This window comes from Cherax quadricarinatus, chromosome 4 (assembly GCF_038502225.1).
Source record: "Cherax quadricarinatus isolate ZL_2023a chromosome 4, ASM3850222v1, whole genome shotgun sequence".
Classification (NCBI taxonomy): domain Eukaryota; kingdom Metazoa; phylum Arthropoda; class Malacostraca; order Decapoda; family Parastacidae; genus Cherax; species Cherax quadricarinatus.
In genome coordinates, this window is record NC_091295.1 from 2,002,396 (window position 1) to 2,021,656 (window position 19,261).

Sequence of the window (19,261 nt, forward strand, 5' to 3'; positions counted from 1 at the left end):
ACACACTCCGGAACTCCTGCTTGCCTCTCAGCCGTGCTTTCTCCTGCAGGATCATGGTTCGGGTTGATTCTGCCTTGAAAATTGCTTTGAGAGGCCGATTCCTTTTCTTTGTGAACCACCCAATTCTCCGAAAATTTGCCACCTGGGTCATGTCCCCCTCGCCTATCACCTTCATGATATCTTCAATCGCTTTTTTCTCCTCCTGCTTTCTTTCATCATAAGTTTTCCCTTTAGCTTCATCTAGCCCATAGACAAACACGGATCTCTCCCTTTCCACCTCCCACTGTGACTCCCATTGCATCCTCTGATGTGTTTTAGTTCCTTCCTGTGGAGTGTTCCTTCCTTCAGTCCCTTCCCTAGTTATGGCCCCTATGCTTCTTGGTTTATCCTTCCTGCTCACCTGCTCCTGGCCCCCACAGGTATCTGGTAAGGTCCTTGCACATGTCCTAGTTCCTTCAATGTCTTCCAACCTCTCATTCTGTCCTAGTGTGCTCCCTGTCTTTGTTTTGGCCCCATGTGGGTTTGACAGGACCTCTGCATACAGTTCAATTTCCATGACTCAAGAAATCGTAATGACACGATTGCAAACAAACCATACCCCCGGCCGGGATTGAACCCGCGGTCATAGAGTCTCAAAACTCCAGCCCGTCGCGTTAGCCACTAGACCAGCTAGCCACAATAAGATTCATCCAACTAGGTATATTTCTACACCTTAGGAAGGTTAGCACAGGCACCTCTGTGACCACAAATGCAAGTTTTTACAGACGAATCTCCAGCTAGCGTGGCCGTGACTCTATGACCGCGGGTTCAATCCCGGCCGGGGGTATGGTTCAGTTTCCATGCTTCCTTCAGACCTGTTGTCTGTGTTTGATGTAGCCATTGCCGATGCTACTTCTGTAATATCTTTGTCTCTGTGCTGTTTCAGATGTCTCAGCTCCTCTTCTAATCTCTCTATCTTGATTTCTGCTGCTGTGGCCTGTTGCTTCCACCTTCTGCATTCTGCTGCTAACCTCTCTTCCATCTTCCTTTCCAGCTCATCTAGTCTCCTTCCCCAGTCTTCCTCCCTTTTTTTGAGCTCTACCTCCCATTCCTCCCTCCCAGATTCGTCCTTGGAGCCCCTTGTCCTCATCCTGGTTAGGGGGGAGGGGAATAGATGGTTAGGAGAGGGGATGGATGGTTGTGGGGTAGGGGGAGGATGGTTATTGGAGGGGTAGAGATAGTTGGGGGAGGGGGTTAGATGGTTTGGGGGAGAAAGGGGATTGATGGTTATGGGGGAGGGGGAGGATGGTTATTGGAGGGAGGGAGGTAGTTGGGGGGGTTAGACGGTTTGGGGAGGGGTTAGGTGGTTTGGGGGAGGGGTAGGTGGCTAAGGTGAGGTGGTTAGGGAAGGGGGAGAGGTGGTTAGGGGAGGGGGGGTACGTGTTTGTGTCAAGTGTTTGTGTCAAGTGGTGGAGGGTGTGTGGGTGTGTGTGTGTGTATGTGCGTGTGTGTGTGCGTGTGTGTGTGCGTGTGTGTGTGTGGGGTGTGTGTGTGTGTGTGTGTGTGTGTGTGTGTGTGAGTGTCTACCCTTGTGTGTGTGTGCTTGTGTGTGAGGGAGGGAGGGTTAGGGGGGGTAGGTTGTGTGGTTGAAAGATCCGTCGTGTAGGCACAAAGTGTGAATTGCTCATTACTCTAAAATTTATTCATGATTGTAGCCATGTATAAACGTAAGTAACCATTCTTACAGTATTCATTACCTTTGTAACTTGCGAGTTCATTACCTTGTACCTAGTTCAGCCATCAAAACTTTGGGGCCCGGTCCCTGGACCCATTGTGTACCTCTGTAATCTGTAAATACCTTTGTAACTTGTCATGATTGTGACTAGACCTACCTGGAGTTCATTACCTTTGTAAATTGTGAGTTCATTACCATTGAAAATTGTGAATTCATTACCTCTGTAACTTGCTCAGCTATCAAAACTTTGAGACACAGTCCCAGGACCCATTATGTACCTCTGTAATCTTTTGACTACCGCCCACAGGATGGGTATGGGGTGCATAATAAACATATTAAACTAACTAACTGGGTGTAAGTTTATCATGCACACCATACCCATCCTGTGGGTGGTAGTCAACACATACCCATCCTGTGGGTGGTAGTCAACACACCCATCCTGTGGGTGGTAGTCAACACATACCCATCCTGTGGGTGGTAGTCAATACATACCCATCCTGTGGGTGGTAGCCAACACATACTCATCCTGTGGGCGGTAGCCAACACATACCCATCCTATGGGTGGTAGTCAACAAATACCCATCCTGTGGGTTGTAGTCAACATATACCCATCCTGTGAGTGGAAGTCAACACATACCCATCCTGTGGGTGGTAGTCAACACATACTCATCCTGTGGGCGGTAGCCAACACATACCCATCCTGTATGTGGTAGCCAACACATACACATCCTGTGGGTGGTAGTCAACACATACCCATCCTGTGGGTGGTAGTCAACACATACCCATCCTGTGGGTGGTAGTCAATACATACCCATCCTGTGGGTCGTAGTCAACACATACCCATCCTGTTGGTGGTAGGCAACACATACCCATCCTCTGGGCGGTAGCCAACACATACCCATCCTGTGGGTGGTAGTCAACACATACCCATCCTGTGGGTGGTAGTCAACACATACCCATCCTGTGGGTGGTAGTCAACACATACCCATCCTGTGGGTGGTAGTCAACACATACCCATCCTGTGGGCGGTAGCCAACACATACCCATCCTGTGGGTGGTTGCCAACACATACCCATCCTGTGGGTGGTAGCCAACACATACTCATCCTGTGGTCGGTAGCCAACACATACCCATCCTATGGGTGGTAGTCAGCACATACCCATCCTGTGGGTGGTAGTCAACATATTCCCATCCTGTGGGTGGAAGTCAACACATACCCATCCTGTGGGTGGTAGTCAACACATGCCCATCCTGTGGGTGGTAGTCAACACATACCCATCCTGTGGGTGGTAGTCAACACATACCCATCCTGTGGGTGGTTGCCAACACATACCCATCCTGTGGGTGGTAGCCAACACATACTCATCCTGTGGGCGGTAGCCAACACATACCCATCCTATGGGTGGTAGTCAACACATACATATCCTGTGGGTGGTAGTCAACATATACCCATCCTGTGGGCGGTAGCCAACACATACCCATCATGTGGGTGGTAGCCAACACATACTCATCCTGTGGGCGGTAGCCAACACATACCCATCCTGTGGGTGGTAGCCAACACATACCCATCCTGTGGGTGGTAGTCAACACATACCCATCCTGTGGGTGGTAGTCAACACATACCCATCCTGTGGGTGGTAGTCAACACATACCTATCCTGTGGGTGGTAGTCAACACATACCCATCCTGTGGGTTGTAGGCAACACATACCCATCCTGTGGGCGGTAGCCAACACATACCCATCCTGTGGGTGGTAGCCAACACATACTCATCCTGTGGGTGGTAGCCAACACATACTCATCCTGTGGGTGGTAGCCAACACATACCCATCCTGTGGGCGGTAGTCAACACATACCCATCATGTGGGTTGTAGCCAACACATACCCATCCTGTGGGTGGTAGCCAACACATACTCATCCTGTGGGTGGTAGCTTACACATACCCATCCTGTGGATGGTAGCCAACACATACCCATCCTCTGGGCGGTAGCCAACACATACCCACCCTGTGGGCGGCAGTCAAAAGATTACAGAGGTACATAATGGGTCCAGGGACTGGATCCCACAGTTTTGATAGCTGAGCAAGTTACAGAGGTAATGAACTCACAAGTTACAAAGGTAATGAATCATGTGAGTAAATTTTCTTAATGTTTATACATTCAAATTCAAATTCAAATTCAAAGTTTATTCTCTATAAGGATTACAATGCTGAGTTTACAGAAATTTGGTTGTTGTGTGGTTTACATGTAGTTAAATAATGATTACAGAGTGTACCACTAGAACACCTAGCATGGCTAGGCATTTCGGGCAGACTTAGTTTAATTCTTTATTTTGAACATTAAAATGGTATAAAATACCGACAGGTTGTTAGGTAAGACACATATGCAACAGTTAGGTATCTTTATTATGAAACGTTTCGCCTACACAGTAGGCTTCTTCAGTCAAGTACAGAAAAGTTGATAGAAGCAGAAGATACTTGAAGACGATGTAATCAGTCCATCACCCTTTATTTTAAAATATTACAAATTATGAGGTAAGTTGGTATTATGGCTAAGTGACTAAATACTAGTTTGTGAGTTTAGCAATGTGAATGCTTTTGTTTTGGCACAGTACATAGTTTCAGTATTGGAATATCATAGGATTCATTATTTTAAGATTGAGATTAATATTTCTGTTTATGGTCAAATGGGTGAGTGAGTGTAAGTGTGAACCACCAGGTGGTATTCGTGTAGTTAGTTGATGGGGTTTATCAGGGAGATAAGATGTTTTCTAATGGTAGTTTTGAAGGTGATGAATGTGTCTGCAGTTCTAGAGTTTTCAGGGAGGGTGTTCCAGAGGTATGATAATGCTCACGGTTCAGGGAGAGTGACCTAGTAGCGACCAGTGAAGAGGCGGGGCCAGGAGCTTGGACTCGACCCCTGCAACCTCAACTAGGTGAGTACAACTTGGTGAGAACTAGGTGAGTACACACACACTCACACACACACACACACGTGGTAATGCTTTATTTACAGATAGCAAAGTCAGGGTATGGTCCTCTCTCTCCCTGCTCCATGCATATATTTGTACGCTCGTGTGCATGTCTGTGCGTGCGCCCTCGTACCCACCTGGAGTTTACCTGGAGAGAGTTCCGGGGGTCAACGCCCCCGCGGCCCGGTCTGTGACCAGGCCTCCTGGTGGATCAGAGCCTGATCAACCAGGCTGTTACTGCTGGCTGCACGCAAACCAACGTACGAGCCACAGCCCGGCTGGTCAGGTACCGACTTTAGGTGCTTGTCAAGTGCCAGCTTGAAGACTGCCAGGGGTCTATTGGTAATCCCCCTTATGTATACTGGGAGGCAGTTGAACAGTCTCGGGCCCCTGACACTTATTGTATGGTCTTTTAACGTGCTAGTGACACCCCTGCTTTTCATTGGGGGGATGTTGCATCGTCTGCCAAGTCTTTTGCTTTCGTTGTGAGTGATTTTCGTGTGCATCTAATTGCACTCACCTAATTGTGGTTACAGGGGTCGAGACTCAGCTCCTGGCCCCCGCCTCTTGTGTATCGTGTGTGTCGTTTGTGTATGTGTGTGCGCGCGCGCTCGTGTGGGTATATGACCCACTTAATATTTGTATTTATAACTCATTACAATTGTGACCAGGTGTGGACGTATCAGTGGCTCATTACTTTGTAATTTGCTCATGACTGTAACCATGTATAGGAATGAAGCTGATTCATTACCTCTGTAACTTGCCATGATTGTGGCCAGATCTACCTGGAGTTCATTACCTTTGTAACTAGTTCAGCTATCATAACTTTGGGGTCCAGTCCCTGGACCCATTATGTACCTTTGTAATCTTTTGACTACCGCCCACAGGATGGGTGTGGGGTGCATAATAGATATTAAACTAACTTCTCCAGAATGGTCTGTAATATACCACTGTGGATAAAATACTTAGACATTTCTTGAACATTTCTGAGTGAATTGTCTCTAAATTCATTAATTTTATCGCACTCCAGTACATAATGATGCAGAGTGTGACGCACTCCAGTACATAATGACGCAGGGTGTGACACACTCTAGTACATAATGACGCAGGGTGTGACAACAGTCCATCTGGCAAAGTTTACATTTCGCTTGGTCTACATCTGGTGGTGGTGATTTAACCTGCCAAAGATACTTTTAATAGACAGTATTGTTTTGGGTAGGTATTTATACTACAAAGTAATATTATTAAATGAATATTGGGCGTCTAGATTCGAAGTCTTAAGATTTGGATAATTTTTTGGTAGAGTTAAATACCGAGTATTGAGTATATAGTTTAGGGTGAGTAGGTAGTTTTTGAGAAGAGCCTTAAACTGGTGTTCAGACCGGGTTACTTTAGTATTTACTGGTAATGAATTCCAAATTTTGGGGCCCTTTATGTGCATTGAGTTTTTACACATTGAGAAATGGACACAGGTACATCAAAAAGAGATCTGTGTCTTAAGTTGTGGTTGTGTGTCCTGTTAAGGTTGGTGAGGAGAAGTTTGAGTGGAGTGTTCTATGTATGTAGTAGGCACATGAAAAAGTATGGATTCCTAGGAATTTTCCCTCTGTGAGTCTTGTGATGGGTGATCTGTTTAGCATTATGTTAAGTGGAACATTTGCAGCTCTGTTTCCAAACCGAATGAAATAGGTTTTGTCAGTATTGAGGGTAAGCTTATTTGTCATCATCCTGGTAGATATTTTCTGCAATTCAGCTTTAACAATGTTAGACAGTATGCCTGGGTTTGGGTGAGAGAAGTATGCTGTGTCGTCTCCAGATAATTTAGGTTTGAGTAGCTGTGATGCATTCGGTAGGTCATTGATGTAAATGAGAAAGAGGAGTGGGCCAAGGACACTTCCTTATGGGACACCGACTGTGATTGGTTGAGAGGAAGAGTTTGCTCGATTTGTGTTACTAAGGTATGACTTTAGGTAGTTGAGGGAGTGCCCTCTTATACCATAGTGCGTTAATTTAATGTGTAGCAAATCATAGTCAACTGTATCAAAAGCTTTACGTAAATCAATGAAGATTCCCAGCGGGACTTCTTTCTTCTCGAGAGCGGTGTATATTAGTTCTAGCATGTGTATAATAGCATCATTTGTGCTTTTATTAGTCCTGAATCCAAACTGACAGGGGTTTAGTATGTTGTGTGAGACGAGGTACGAATAGATCTGTCTATGAATTAATTTTTCAAAGATTTTAGAGAGCAGAGGTAGGTTAGCTATTGGTCTATAGTTATTCAAGTCAGTTTGGTCACCTCTTTCGTGGATCGGGGTGACCCTCACTATTTTGAGAATTGCTGGGAAGGTGGAGGATTCGATGGATTTGTTAAAGTGTTGTACATAAGGTGGTAAGTTATTTATGTCCCCTGCCTTGTTTTTGATGGTGTTGATGATGAGCGAAACTTCTGTTGGGTTGGTTGGGGCCAGGAATAGTGTATTCGGGTAGGTACCCGTGAGTTAGTCTGATGGACGGGTGTTTGAACTTGGGATTTTGCTCGCTAGATTCTTTCCAATGGTGAAGAAAACAGTGAGTCTGCTGTTTCAGTTGGTGGGAGCAGGGGTTCATCTGATTTTGTTAATTTGATTGTTTTGTTTTTGGATATCTTTTTAGTTACTAGAATTTCGGATAGGGTTTTCCAGGTCTTTTTCATATCACCTTTTATGTTATGTAATCTGTTTTCATAATACAATTTTTTTGACCTTCGTATCAGGCTGGCAAGAACTGACGAGTAATCTTTAGAATGGTCTCTAGTTATTTGACCCATTTTATACTGTTTTTCATATAGGTGCTTCTTGTTAATGGATTTAAGGATGTTGGATGATAGCCAGGGACTGTTCAGTCTCTTAGCTGTGATATGTTTAGTTTTTTAGGGCAATGCTTGTTATGAAGGTAGTGTTTTTTTTTGAGGAAATTATTAATACATTCATCCGTATCTGTATATGTTTCAGGCTCATTATGCCAGTCAACGTTATTCATAGCTGTTATAAAGTTATTTACAGCTGTCTCGTTATGTAGTCTGATGGTAGGCAGTTTACCTAGGTTGGTTATGAGAAAGGTAGGGTAGTGGTCTGTGGTGTTGTCTGTACTCACCTATTTGTACTCACCTATTTGTGGTTGCAGGGGTCGAGTCCTAGCTCCTGGCCCCGCCTCTTCACCGGTTGCTACTAGACCCTCTCTCTCCCCACTCCATGAGCTTTATCAAACCTCGTCTTAAAACTGTGTATGGTTCCTGCCTCCACTACGTCATTTTCTAGGCTATTCCACTGCCTTACAACTCTATGACTGAAGAAATACTTCCTACTATCTCTCTGACTCATTTGTGTCTTCAACTTCCAATTGTGGCCTCTTGTTTCTGTGTCCCCTCCCTGGAACATCCTGTCCTTGTCCACCTTGTCTATTCCACGCAGTATTTTATATGTCGTTATCATGTCTCCCCTGACCCTCCTGTCCTCCAGTGTCGTCAGGCCGATTTCCCTTAATCTTTCTTCATAGGACATTCCCCTTAGCTCTGGAACTAACCTTGTTGCAAACCTTTGTACTTTCTCTAGTTTCTTGACGTGCTTTATCAAGTGCGGGTTCCAAACAGGTGCTGCATACTCCAGTATGGGCCTGACATACACGGTGTACAGTGTCTTGAATGATTCCTTACTAAGGTGTCGGAATGCTGTTCTCAGGTTTGCCAGGCGCCCATATGCTGCAGCAGTTATCTGATTGATGTGTGCTTCCGGAGACATGCTCGGTGTTATACTCACCCCAAGATCTTTCTCCTTGAGTGAGGTTTGCAGTCTTTGGCCACCTAGCCTATACTCTGTCTGTGGTCTTCTGTGCCCTTCCCCTATCTTCATGACTTTGCATTTGGCAGGATTAAATTCGAGAAGCCATTTGCTGGACCAGGTGTCCAGTCTGTCCAGGTCTCTTTGAAGTCCTGCCTGGTCCTCATCAGATTTAATTCTCCTCATTAACTTCACATCATCTGCAAACAGGGACACTTCTGAGTCTAACCCTTCCGTCATGTCGTTCACATATACCAAAAATAGCACTGGTCCTAGGACCGACCCCTGTGGGACCCCGCTCGTCACAGGTGCCCACTGTGATACATCATTACGTACCATGACTCGTTGTTGCCTCCCTGTCAGGTATTCTCTGATCCATTGCAGTGCCCTTCCTGTTATATGCGCCTGATGCTCTAGCTTCTGCACTAATCTCTTGTGAGGAACTGTGTCAAAGGCCTTCTTGCAGTCCAAGAAGATGCAATCAACCCACCCCTCTCTCTCTTGTCTTACTTCTGTTATTTTATCATAAAACTCCAGAAGGTTTGTGACACAGGATTTGCCTTCCGTGAATCCGTGCTGGTTGGCATTTATACTCCTGTTCCGTTCCAGGTGCTCCACCACTCTCCTCCTGATAATCTTCTCCATAATTTTGCATACTATACACGTCAATGACACAGGTCTATAGTTTAGTGCCTCTTTTCTGTCTCCTTTTTTGAAAATGGGAACTACATTTGCTGTCTTCCATACCTCAGGTAGTTGCCCAGTTTCCAGGGATGTGTTGAAGATTGTGGTAAGTGGTACGCACAACATATCTGCTCCCTCTCTAAGGACCCATGGAGAGATGTTGTCCGGTCCCATTGCCTTTGAGGTATCGATGTCCCTTAGCAGTTTCTTCACCTCCTCCTCATCTGTATGTATGTCGTCCAACACTTGTTGGTGTATTCCTTGTTGGTGTCCCCATCTGGTCTGTCCCCCCAGAGTCCTTCCTGTCTCTACTGTAAATACTTCCTTAAATCTCGTGTTGAGCTCCTCACATACCTCTTGATCGTTTCTTGTGAGTTCCCCACCTTCTTTCCTCAGCCTTATCACCTGGTCCTTGACTGTTGTCTTCTTCCTAATGTGGCTATACAGCAGTTTCGGGTCAGATTTGACTTTCGATGCTATGTCGTTTTCATACTGTCTCTGGGCCTCCCTCCTTATCTGCGCATACTCGTTTCTGGCTCTTCTACTAATCTCCTTGTTTTCCTGGGTCCTATGCCTCCTGTACCTTTTCCATTCTCTGTTGCACTTAGCTTTTGCCTCCCTACACCTTCGGGTAAACCAAGGACTCGTCTTGGTCTTCCTATTATTTCTGTTTCCCTTGGGAACAAAACTTTCCTCTGCCTCCTTGCACTTTGTTGCCACATATTCCATCATCTCGTTTACTGATTTTCCTACCATTTCTCTGTCCCACTGAACCTCCTGCAGGAAGTTTCTCATACCTGTGTAGTCCCCCCTTTTATAGTTTGGCCTGTCCCCTTCAGTTCCTGTTACCTTCTCCACTTGTAACTCTACTATATAGTCAAAACTCAGAACCACATGATCGCTAGCTCCAAGGGGCCTCTCGTAAGTGATGTCCTCGATGTCTGAACTGCTCAGGGTGAACACAAGATCCAGTCTTGCTGGCTCATCCTCCCCTCTCTCTCTGGTTGTGTCCCTGACATGTTGATGCATGAGGTTTTCAAGTACCACATCCATCATCTTTGCTCTCCATGTTTCGGGACCCCCATGTGGCTCCAGGTTTTCCCAGTCGATCTCCCTGTGGTTGAAATCGCCCATTACCAGTAACTTTGCTCTGCTCGAGTGAGCTCTTCTTGCCACCTCAGCCAGTGTGTCCACCATCACCCTGTTGTTTTCTTCGTACTCCTCTCTTGGCCTCCTGCAGTTCTGTGGTGGGTTATACATCACTCCAATGACTACTTTATGTTCTCCGGACTGAATTGTACCTACAATGTAGTCTCTTTCTCCAATCATGTCCATGCCTTCCATTTCCTCAAATCCCCATTGGTGTTTTATGAGCAGTGCAACCCCTCCTCCCCCTCTACTCCTTCTATCTTTCCTCAGGATCTGATATCCTGTTGGGAAGATTGTGTCTGTTATTATCTCAGCGAGTTTTGTTTCTGTGACTGCTATGATGTCTGGGGATTTTTCACTGATTCTTTCATTCCACTCCTCATGTTTATTCATTATTCCATCCGCATTTGTGTACCAAACCTTTAGTTTCTTTTCTATCATTGTGGTCATGCAAGTATATTGGGGTTGGGGGAGGGAGAGCCTTGGTGGGGGCCTATATGGGGCTGTGGTGTAGGTGGGGTATGTGTTGATGGGGGTGGGGTCAGAATGCCCATAAGGGACAGCTGTTGGGGTGAGGTTTGTGATATGGGGGTTGGTGGCAGAGGGAACAGTGAGTGGGTTGGAGTATAGGTTGCTCAGTTGCGTTGGGAATGTCGCGGGTGGGGTCTTTTGGTGGGAGATTCTGTGGGGTGTGTTTGCCCTTCCTCCTGTGTCTGGGTCCTGCTCATTTTCATTGCTTCTCGTTCCTCCTTGCGTCTCTGTACCCTCTCTTTCAGTGTAGTCCTTTCTTCTTGTGTTCTGTCGCGGTCGAGGTATACTCTCTGGTACCCCTCTTTGTCTCTCAGTCTTGCTTTCTCTTGCAGAATCCTGATTCGAACTGATTCTTCCTTGAAAGTTACTCTGACAGGCCGTATCCTTCCACTCGCAAACCACCCAATTCTCTGAAAATTTGTCACCTGGGTCATATTGCCCTCCCCTATTGTTTTCATGATGCCTTCAATCATTTTTTTCTCCTCCTGTTTTATTTCTTCAAAGTTGGCCCCCTTGGCTTCTTGGAGCCCGTACACAAAAACTGACCTCGCCCTTTCCTCCTCCCACTGAGTCTCATCTGTGATTATGCCTGATTGTAAAGAGGATATTGTGTTAGTCCAGATGTGGTCTAATAAGGAGATACTAGTCTCAGAGATTCTTGTAGGTTTTGTTATTGTTGGTAGTAACAAGCAGTTGTTCATACCTGGAGTTTTACCTGAAGAGAGTTCCGGGGTCAACGCCCCCGCGGCCCGGTCTGTGACCAGGCCTCCTGGTGGATCAGAGCCTGATCAACCAGGCTGTTGCTGCTGGCTGCACGCAAACCAACATACGAGCCACAGCCCGGCTGATCCGGAACTGACTTTAGGTGCTTGTCCAGTGCCAGCTTGAAGACTGCCAGGGGTCTGTTGGTAATCCCCCTTATGTGTGCTGGGAGGCAGTTGAACAGTCTCGGGCCCCTGACACTTATTGTATGGTCTCTTAACGTGCTAGTGACACCCCTGCTTTTCATTGGGGGGATGGTGCATCGTCTGCCAAGTCTTTTGCTTTCGTAGTGGGTGATTTTCGTGTGCAAGTTCGGTACTAGTCCCTCTAGGATTTTCCAGGTGTATATAATCATGTATCTCTCCCTCCTGCGTTCCAGGGAATACAGGTTTAGGAACCTCAAGCGCTCCCAATAATTGAGGTGTTTTATCTCCGTTATGCGCGCCGTGAAAGTTCTCTGTACATTTTCTAGGTCGGCAATTTCACCTGCCTTGAAAGGTGCTGTTAGTGTGCAGCAATATTCCAGCCTAGATAGAACAAGTGACCTGAAGAGTGTCATCATGGGCTTGGCCTCCCTAGTTTTGAAGGTTCTCATTATCCATCCTGTCATTTTTCTAGCAGATGCGATTGATACAATGTTATGGTCCTTGAAGGTGAGATCCTCCGACATGATCACTCCCAGGTCTTTGACGTTGGTGTTTCGCTCTATTTTGTGGCCAGAATTTGTTTTGTACTCTGATGAAGATTTAATTTCCTCATGTTTACCATATCTGAGTAATTGAAATTTCTCATCGTTGAACTTCATATTGTTTTCTGCAGCCCACTGAAAGATTTGGTTGATGTCTGCCTGGAGCTTTGCAGTGTCTGCAATGGAAGACACTGTCATGCAGATTCGGGTGTCATCTGCAAAGGAAGACACGGTGCTGTGGCTGACATCCTTGTCTATGTCGGATATAAGGATGAGGAACAAGATGGGAGCGAGTACTGTGCCTTGTGGAACAGAGCTTTTCACCGTAGCTGCCTCGGACTTTACTCTGTTGACGACTACTCTCTGTGTTCTGTTAGTGAGGAAATTATAGATCCATCGACCGACTTTTCCTGTTATTCCTTTAGCACGCATTTTGTGCGCTATTACGCCATGGTCACACTTGTCGAAGGCTTTTGCAAAGTCTGTATATATTACATCTGCATTCTTTTTGTCTTCTAGTGCATTTAGGACCTTGTCGTAGTGGTCCAATAGTTGAGACAGACAGGAGCGACCTGTTCTAAACCCATGTTGCCCTGGGTTGTGTAACTGATGGGTTTCTAGATGCGTGGTGATCTTGCTTCTTAGGACCCTTTCAAAGATTTTTATGATATGGGATGTTAGTGCTATTGGTCTGTAGTTCTTTGCTGTTGCTTTACTGCCCCCTTTGTGGAGTGGGGCTATGTCTGTTGTTTTTAGTAACTGTGGGACGACCCCCGTGTCCATGCTCCCTCTCCATAGGATGGAAAAGGCTCGTGATAGGGGCTTCTTGCAGTTCTTGATGAACACAGAGTTCCATGAGTCTGGCCCTGGGGCAGAGTGCATGTGTAGTGATACTGGTCCTGTGGGGAGCAGCAGCAGGATAATACTGCACCACCTCTAGGGGCCCTTAACAACAACAACAGTTTGGCGTGCGTCATGGGCACCAACATATGGTGTGTGATTCTCTCCTACTTTATCCATTTATCACCGATGCAGATTACATGGTGAGTTTAAATATGTGGCCTGTAGTTATAACTTTTCTCTTGACATATGCAAGACATCACCATCCCTGTAGAAGCCATTATTAGATGTACTAGTCATTATATTTTGTTGTTGCAGAAGTACTATGAAGATTCTATGTTCAATAAAGCCTAGAGATAAGGCCTGTGTTTCTATCACAACAATTTATTGAACATAGAATCCTGGGCTACCTGGTGGTGATCCTGCGCTAGACTACATCACAACATGGAGCGTTTACTGAAACCTGAGAGGCTAGACTGTGACCCCAGCTTATCAACGGCTGCTCAGGAATGGAAGCACTGGTTTAAGACTTTCGAAAACTTCTTGGGAGCCCTTCCTAAAGAAGATCTAGATAAACTAAGTCTGCTCATCAATTTTGTGTCACCTAAGATATATGAGGCTATTTCTGAGTGTAATACCTACGAAGATGCTATCAAAACCCTCAAGTCTCAGTATATTAAACCTACAAATGAAATCTTTGCACGCTATCGCCTTGCAACTCGCCGCAAGCAGATTGATGAGTCCTTAGAGGAATACTTTCAAGCACTGAAAATTTTAGGTAAGGACTGTCACTTCCAAGCAGTGACAGCTGCTCAGTATTGTGAAGAGTCCATCAGGGATGTTTTTATCAGTGGCCTGCAATCACCAATAATAAGGCAGCGTTTATTGGAGAATAAAACTCTCGACTTAGCCGCTGCCTTTGACCAGGCAAGAGCTCTAGATTCAGCCCAGAAGAATTCTGAAGTATACAGTACCACTCAGCCTTCTCGAGTGGTAAGTGCTGCAATTCCTGACCAAGACTCTTGCAATGAAGTTACTGGGGAACCTGCCTCAGTGACAGCAGCAGCAGGTACGGTGTGTTTCTTTTGTGGTTTTTCAAGACATCCACGTCCAAAGTGTCCTGCTCGTGAAGCAATGTGCCATAAATGCCACAAGAAAGGTCACTTTGCTAAAGTATGTCGTGCTAATGCATCAACAAGAGCTAGTGCCTCCACACATTCCAGTGATCATGCGACTCTAGCAACAGTGACTTCTGCGGCTACTCCAAATTCACTGTCAAAGGCAGTTGTGAAAGTATTCATCAAAGGAACAGAAGTAGATGGTCTTATTGATAGTGGCAGCTCAGAGAGTTTCATCAACCTTGACTTAGTTAAACGGCTCTCCTTGACTCTACATCACTCATCAGGTACCGTTTCCATGGCATCAACATCTCTCTCTATTCAGACCTTAGGGTTTTGTAAGGTAAATCTCAGAGTTAATGGAAAGGATTATCAAGATGTACATTTAGCTATTCTGCCACAACTGTGCTCTGATGTTATCCTTGGTCAGGACTTTCAGAAGCTGCATGGTAGTGTCACCTTAACATATGGAGGTGAACTGCCTCCTCTTGTTGTCTGTGGGCTTAGCACTTTAAGGGTAGACCCACCAAAGCTGTTTGCAAATCTTACCGCGGATTGCCATCCTATATCAGCTAAGTCACGCCGCTATTCTTATGAGGATCGGATGTTCATTGAGAAAGAAACTCAGAGGCTGCTGAAGGAGGGTATTATAGAACCGAGTGATTCCCCTTGGCGTGCACAGGTTGTTGTTGTTAAAGATGGTTATAGGAAACGGAGACTGGCTATCGATTACTCTGAGACAATCAACAAATTTACACTTCTTGATGGGTACCCTCTACCTCGAATTGACGATACAGTGAACAAAATTGCTCAGTACTACGTGTTTAGCACAATTGATCTGCAGAGTGCCTATCATCAAGTCCCTATAAGGAATGAAGATAAACCATACACAGCGTTTCAGGCTAGTGATGGCCTGTATCAGTTTACCAGAGTCCCTTTTGGAGTCACCAATGGGGTAGCCTGCTTCCAACGAATTATGGATTCACTCATTCAGGAAGAGCAACTCATGGGAACTTACGCGTATTTAGATAATGTTACCATTTGTGGCAAGACCCAGGAGGAACATGATGCAAACCTTGATAAGTTTTTGGAAGCCGCCAAGAAGAAAAATATCAGTTACAATGAGGAAAAGTGCACTTTTTCAACTAAAAGGCTTAGCATCCTTGGTTATGTAGTGGAAGGAGGTTCAATATTCCCAGACCCTGAACGACTACGACCTCTACGGGAACTTCCAATGCCTCAAGACAAAAAGTCACTCCGAAGAACTCTTGGTCTCTTTGCTTATTACTCACAATGGATCTACAACTATTCAAGTAAAGTCCGCCCATTGAGTGCTACCACATTTCCTGTGACAAAGGAAGCAGAAGCCGCTTTCCATACTCTCAAACAGGACATTGAAAACTCAGTAGTTCAAGCCATTGATGAGTCCCTACCATTCGAAGTGGAAACGGATGCATCTGACATTGCCATTGCTGCAGTCTTATCTCAGGCAGGACGACCAGTAGCCTTCTTTTCGAGAACTTTTCAAGGATCAGAGAAATGTTATGCTGCTGTAGAAAAGGAAGCCCAGGCCATCATAGAAGCAGTTCGCCACTGGAGGCATTATTTAACTGGTAGACATTTCACCATAAGGACTGACCAACGGTCCGTGATGTATATGTTCGACAAGAGGCACAAAAGTAGGATAAAGAATGACAAGATATTACGCTGGAGGATGGAACTATCGTGTTATGACTTTGATATTCTGTACCGACCGGGTCAAGAGAACATCTCACCTGATGCATTCTCTAGGTCCCACTGTGGAGCAGCATGTCATGATTTGCAATCACTCTCAGCTCTCCACAAGGCTTTGTGTCACCCAGGAGTTACACGCCTGTACCATTTTGTCAAATCAAAGAACATGCCCTACTCAGTGGAAGATGTGCGACAAGTGATCAGAGCATGCAGAGTATGTGCAGAGTGCAAGCCAAACTTTCATCAGCCAGAGAAGACTCATCTCATAAAATCCACCCAGCCTTTCGAAAGATTGAATATAGATTTCAAAGGACCTCTACCAAGCACAAATCAGAATAGGTATTTCCTTAACATAGTAGATGAATATTCAAGGTTTCCCTTTGTATTCCCCTGTGCAAATATGGCTGCTTCAACTGTTATTAGTTGTCTTTCACAGTTGTTCTCTATTTTTGGTATGCCAGCTTATATCCATTCAGACAGGGGATCCTCGTTCATGAGTAACGAACTTCAGGAGTTTTTGGCTAGCAAAGGTATTGCCTGCAGCAGAACAACAAGCTACAACCCTCAAGGCAATGGTCAAGTGGAGCGGTTCAATGGTACTATATGGAAGGCAGTTACAATGACATTAAAGTCGCGCAATCTACCTGTTCAACACTGGCAAACTGTCCTACCTGATGCACTTCACTCTATTAGATCACTGCTGTGCACAGCTACTAATGCAACCCCTCATGAAAGACTCCTCAACTATTCACGTCGTTCCTCTACGGGAGCCTCCGTGCCCACTTGGTTATGTCATCCTGGACCCGTTCTCCTGAAGAGTCACCGTAGGATGAACAAGACGGATCCTTTAGTGGAAGAGGTAGAGCTCCTGCAAGCTAATCCACATTACGCCCACATTCGCTACCAAAATGGTGAAGAGACTACAGTATCTACAAGACATTTAGCCCCAGTTGAAATCCCTATTAGTGTGGAATCTCAAGATACACCAATAGATGTGAAAGATGCTTCGTTTTCTCCTGGAAAGCCCCTTGAGACTACCCCTATGGAAATAGAGGATTCTGCTCCAGCAGTTAATCAAACCCCGCTGGAAAATATCGAACCTGGTGAAGAGGCTCAAGGGCTACGAAGGTCGGGACGTGTACGTCGCCCACCTAACAGTTTGGGAGATTACTGTCTCTGATATTTTAGAAGGGGGAGATTGTAGTGATACTGGTCCTGTGGGGAGCAGCAGCAGGATAATACTGCACCACCTCTAGGGGCCCTTAACAACAACAACAGTTTGGCGTGCGTCATGGGCACCAACATATGGTGTGTGATTCTCTCCTACTTTATCCATTTATCACCGATGCAGATTACATGGTGAGTTTAAATATGTGGCCTGTAGTTATAACTTTTCTCTTGACATATGCAAGACATCACCATCCCTGTAGAAGCCATTATTAGATGTACTAGTCATTATATTTTGTTGTTGCAGAAGTACTATGAAGATTCTATGTTCAATAAAGCCTAGAGATAAGGCCTGTGTTTCTATCACAACAGCATGGGCATGTCATTTATCGCCTGTTCGAAGTCATTTGGCGTCAGGATAACATCGGATAGGCTTGTGTTAATCAAATTTTGTGGCTCTCTCATAAAAAATTCATTTTGATCTTCGACTCTCAGTCTGGTTAGCGGCTTGCTAAAAACTGAGTCATATTGGGACTTGAGACCTATTTTTAAAGCTACACAACGTTCTGGCCTCTATAACGGTACTTGGGAGTTTGTTCCACTCATCCACAACTCTATTACCAAACCAGTACTTTCCTATATCCTTCCTGAATCTGAATTTTTCCAACTTAAAACCATTGCTGCGAGTCCTGTCTAGGCTAGATATTTTCAGCACACTATTTACATCCCCTTTATTTATTCCTGTCTTCCATTTATACACCTCAATCATATCCCCCCTAATTCTACGTCTTTCTAGAGAGTGCAGTTTCAGGGCCCTTAGTCTATCCTCATAGGGAAGGTTTCTGATACATGGGATCATCTTTGTCATCCTCCTTTGTACATTTTCCAGAGAATTTATATCCATTCTGTAATACGGTGACCAAAACTGTGCAGCATAATCTAAATGAGGCCTAACCAAGGATGTATAGAGTTGAAGAACAACCTGAGGACTCCTATTATTTATGCTTCTTGATATGAAGCCAAGGATTCTATTAGCTTTATTGCGAACACTTATGCACTGTTGTCTTGGTTTCAGATTACTGCTAACCAGAACTCCTAAATCTTTTTCGCAATCCGTAATATTAAGATCTACATTATTTAGTTTATATGTGGCATGGTTATTGTCCTGTCCAACATTTAGAACTTTGCATTTGTCTATATTAAACTGCATCTGCCACTTCTCCGACCACTGCATCAGTCTATTCAAATCTTCCTGGAGTGCTCGAATGTCCTCGTCAGAATGAATTCAACGGCCTATTTTGGTGTCATCGGCAAACTTGCCGATGTCGCTCTTTATGCCCTCATCTATGTCGTTTATGTAGATTGTGAACAGCAGGGGGCCCAACACTGACCCCTGTGGAACACCGCTCGTGACGCTTCCCCACTCTGATTTCTCCCCATTTATGCAAACTCTCTGCTGCCTATTTGTCAACCATGCCTCTATCCAGGAAAAAATTTCTCCTCCTATTCCATGTGCTTTAATTTTCCTCAATAGTCTCTGATGTGGGACCCTGTCAAAAGCCTTACTGAAGTCCATATACACAATATCATATTCATTACCATGATCTACCTCCTCAAATACCTTAGTGAAAAAAGTTAATAAATTCGTAAGGCAGGAACGCCCCTTTGTAAAACCATGCTGAGATTCGTTGATTAATTTATGCTTTTCAAGATGGCTACGAACTGCCTCGGCAATTATTGATTCCATAAATTTTCCCACTATGGAGGTTAGGCTTATTGGTCTATAGTTCGAAGCTAAGGACCTGTCACCTGTTTTGAAAATAGGTATCACATTTGCCATTTTCCACTTATCTGGCACCATGCCAGTTTGTAGTGATATGTTGAAAAGATTAGCCAAAGGTGTGCTAAGCTCCTCTTTACATTCCTTTAGAACCCTTGCATACAGTTCATCAGGGCCTGGGGATTTGTTAGGTTTTAATTTATCTATTTGCCTAAGGACCATGTCACTTGTGACCCTAATAGTGCACAGTTTATTATCGTCCTGTTCTACATAATTTATCATTACTGGAATATCGCTGGTATCCTCCTGT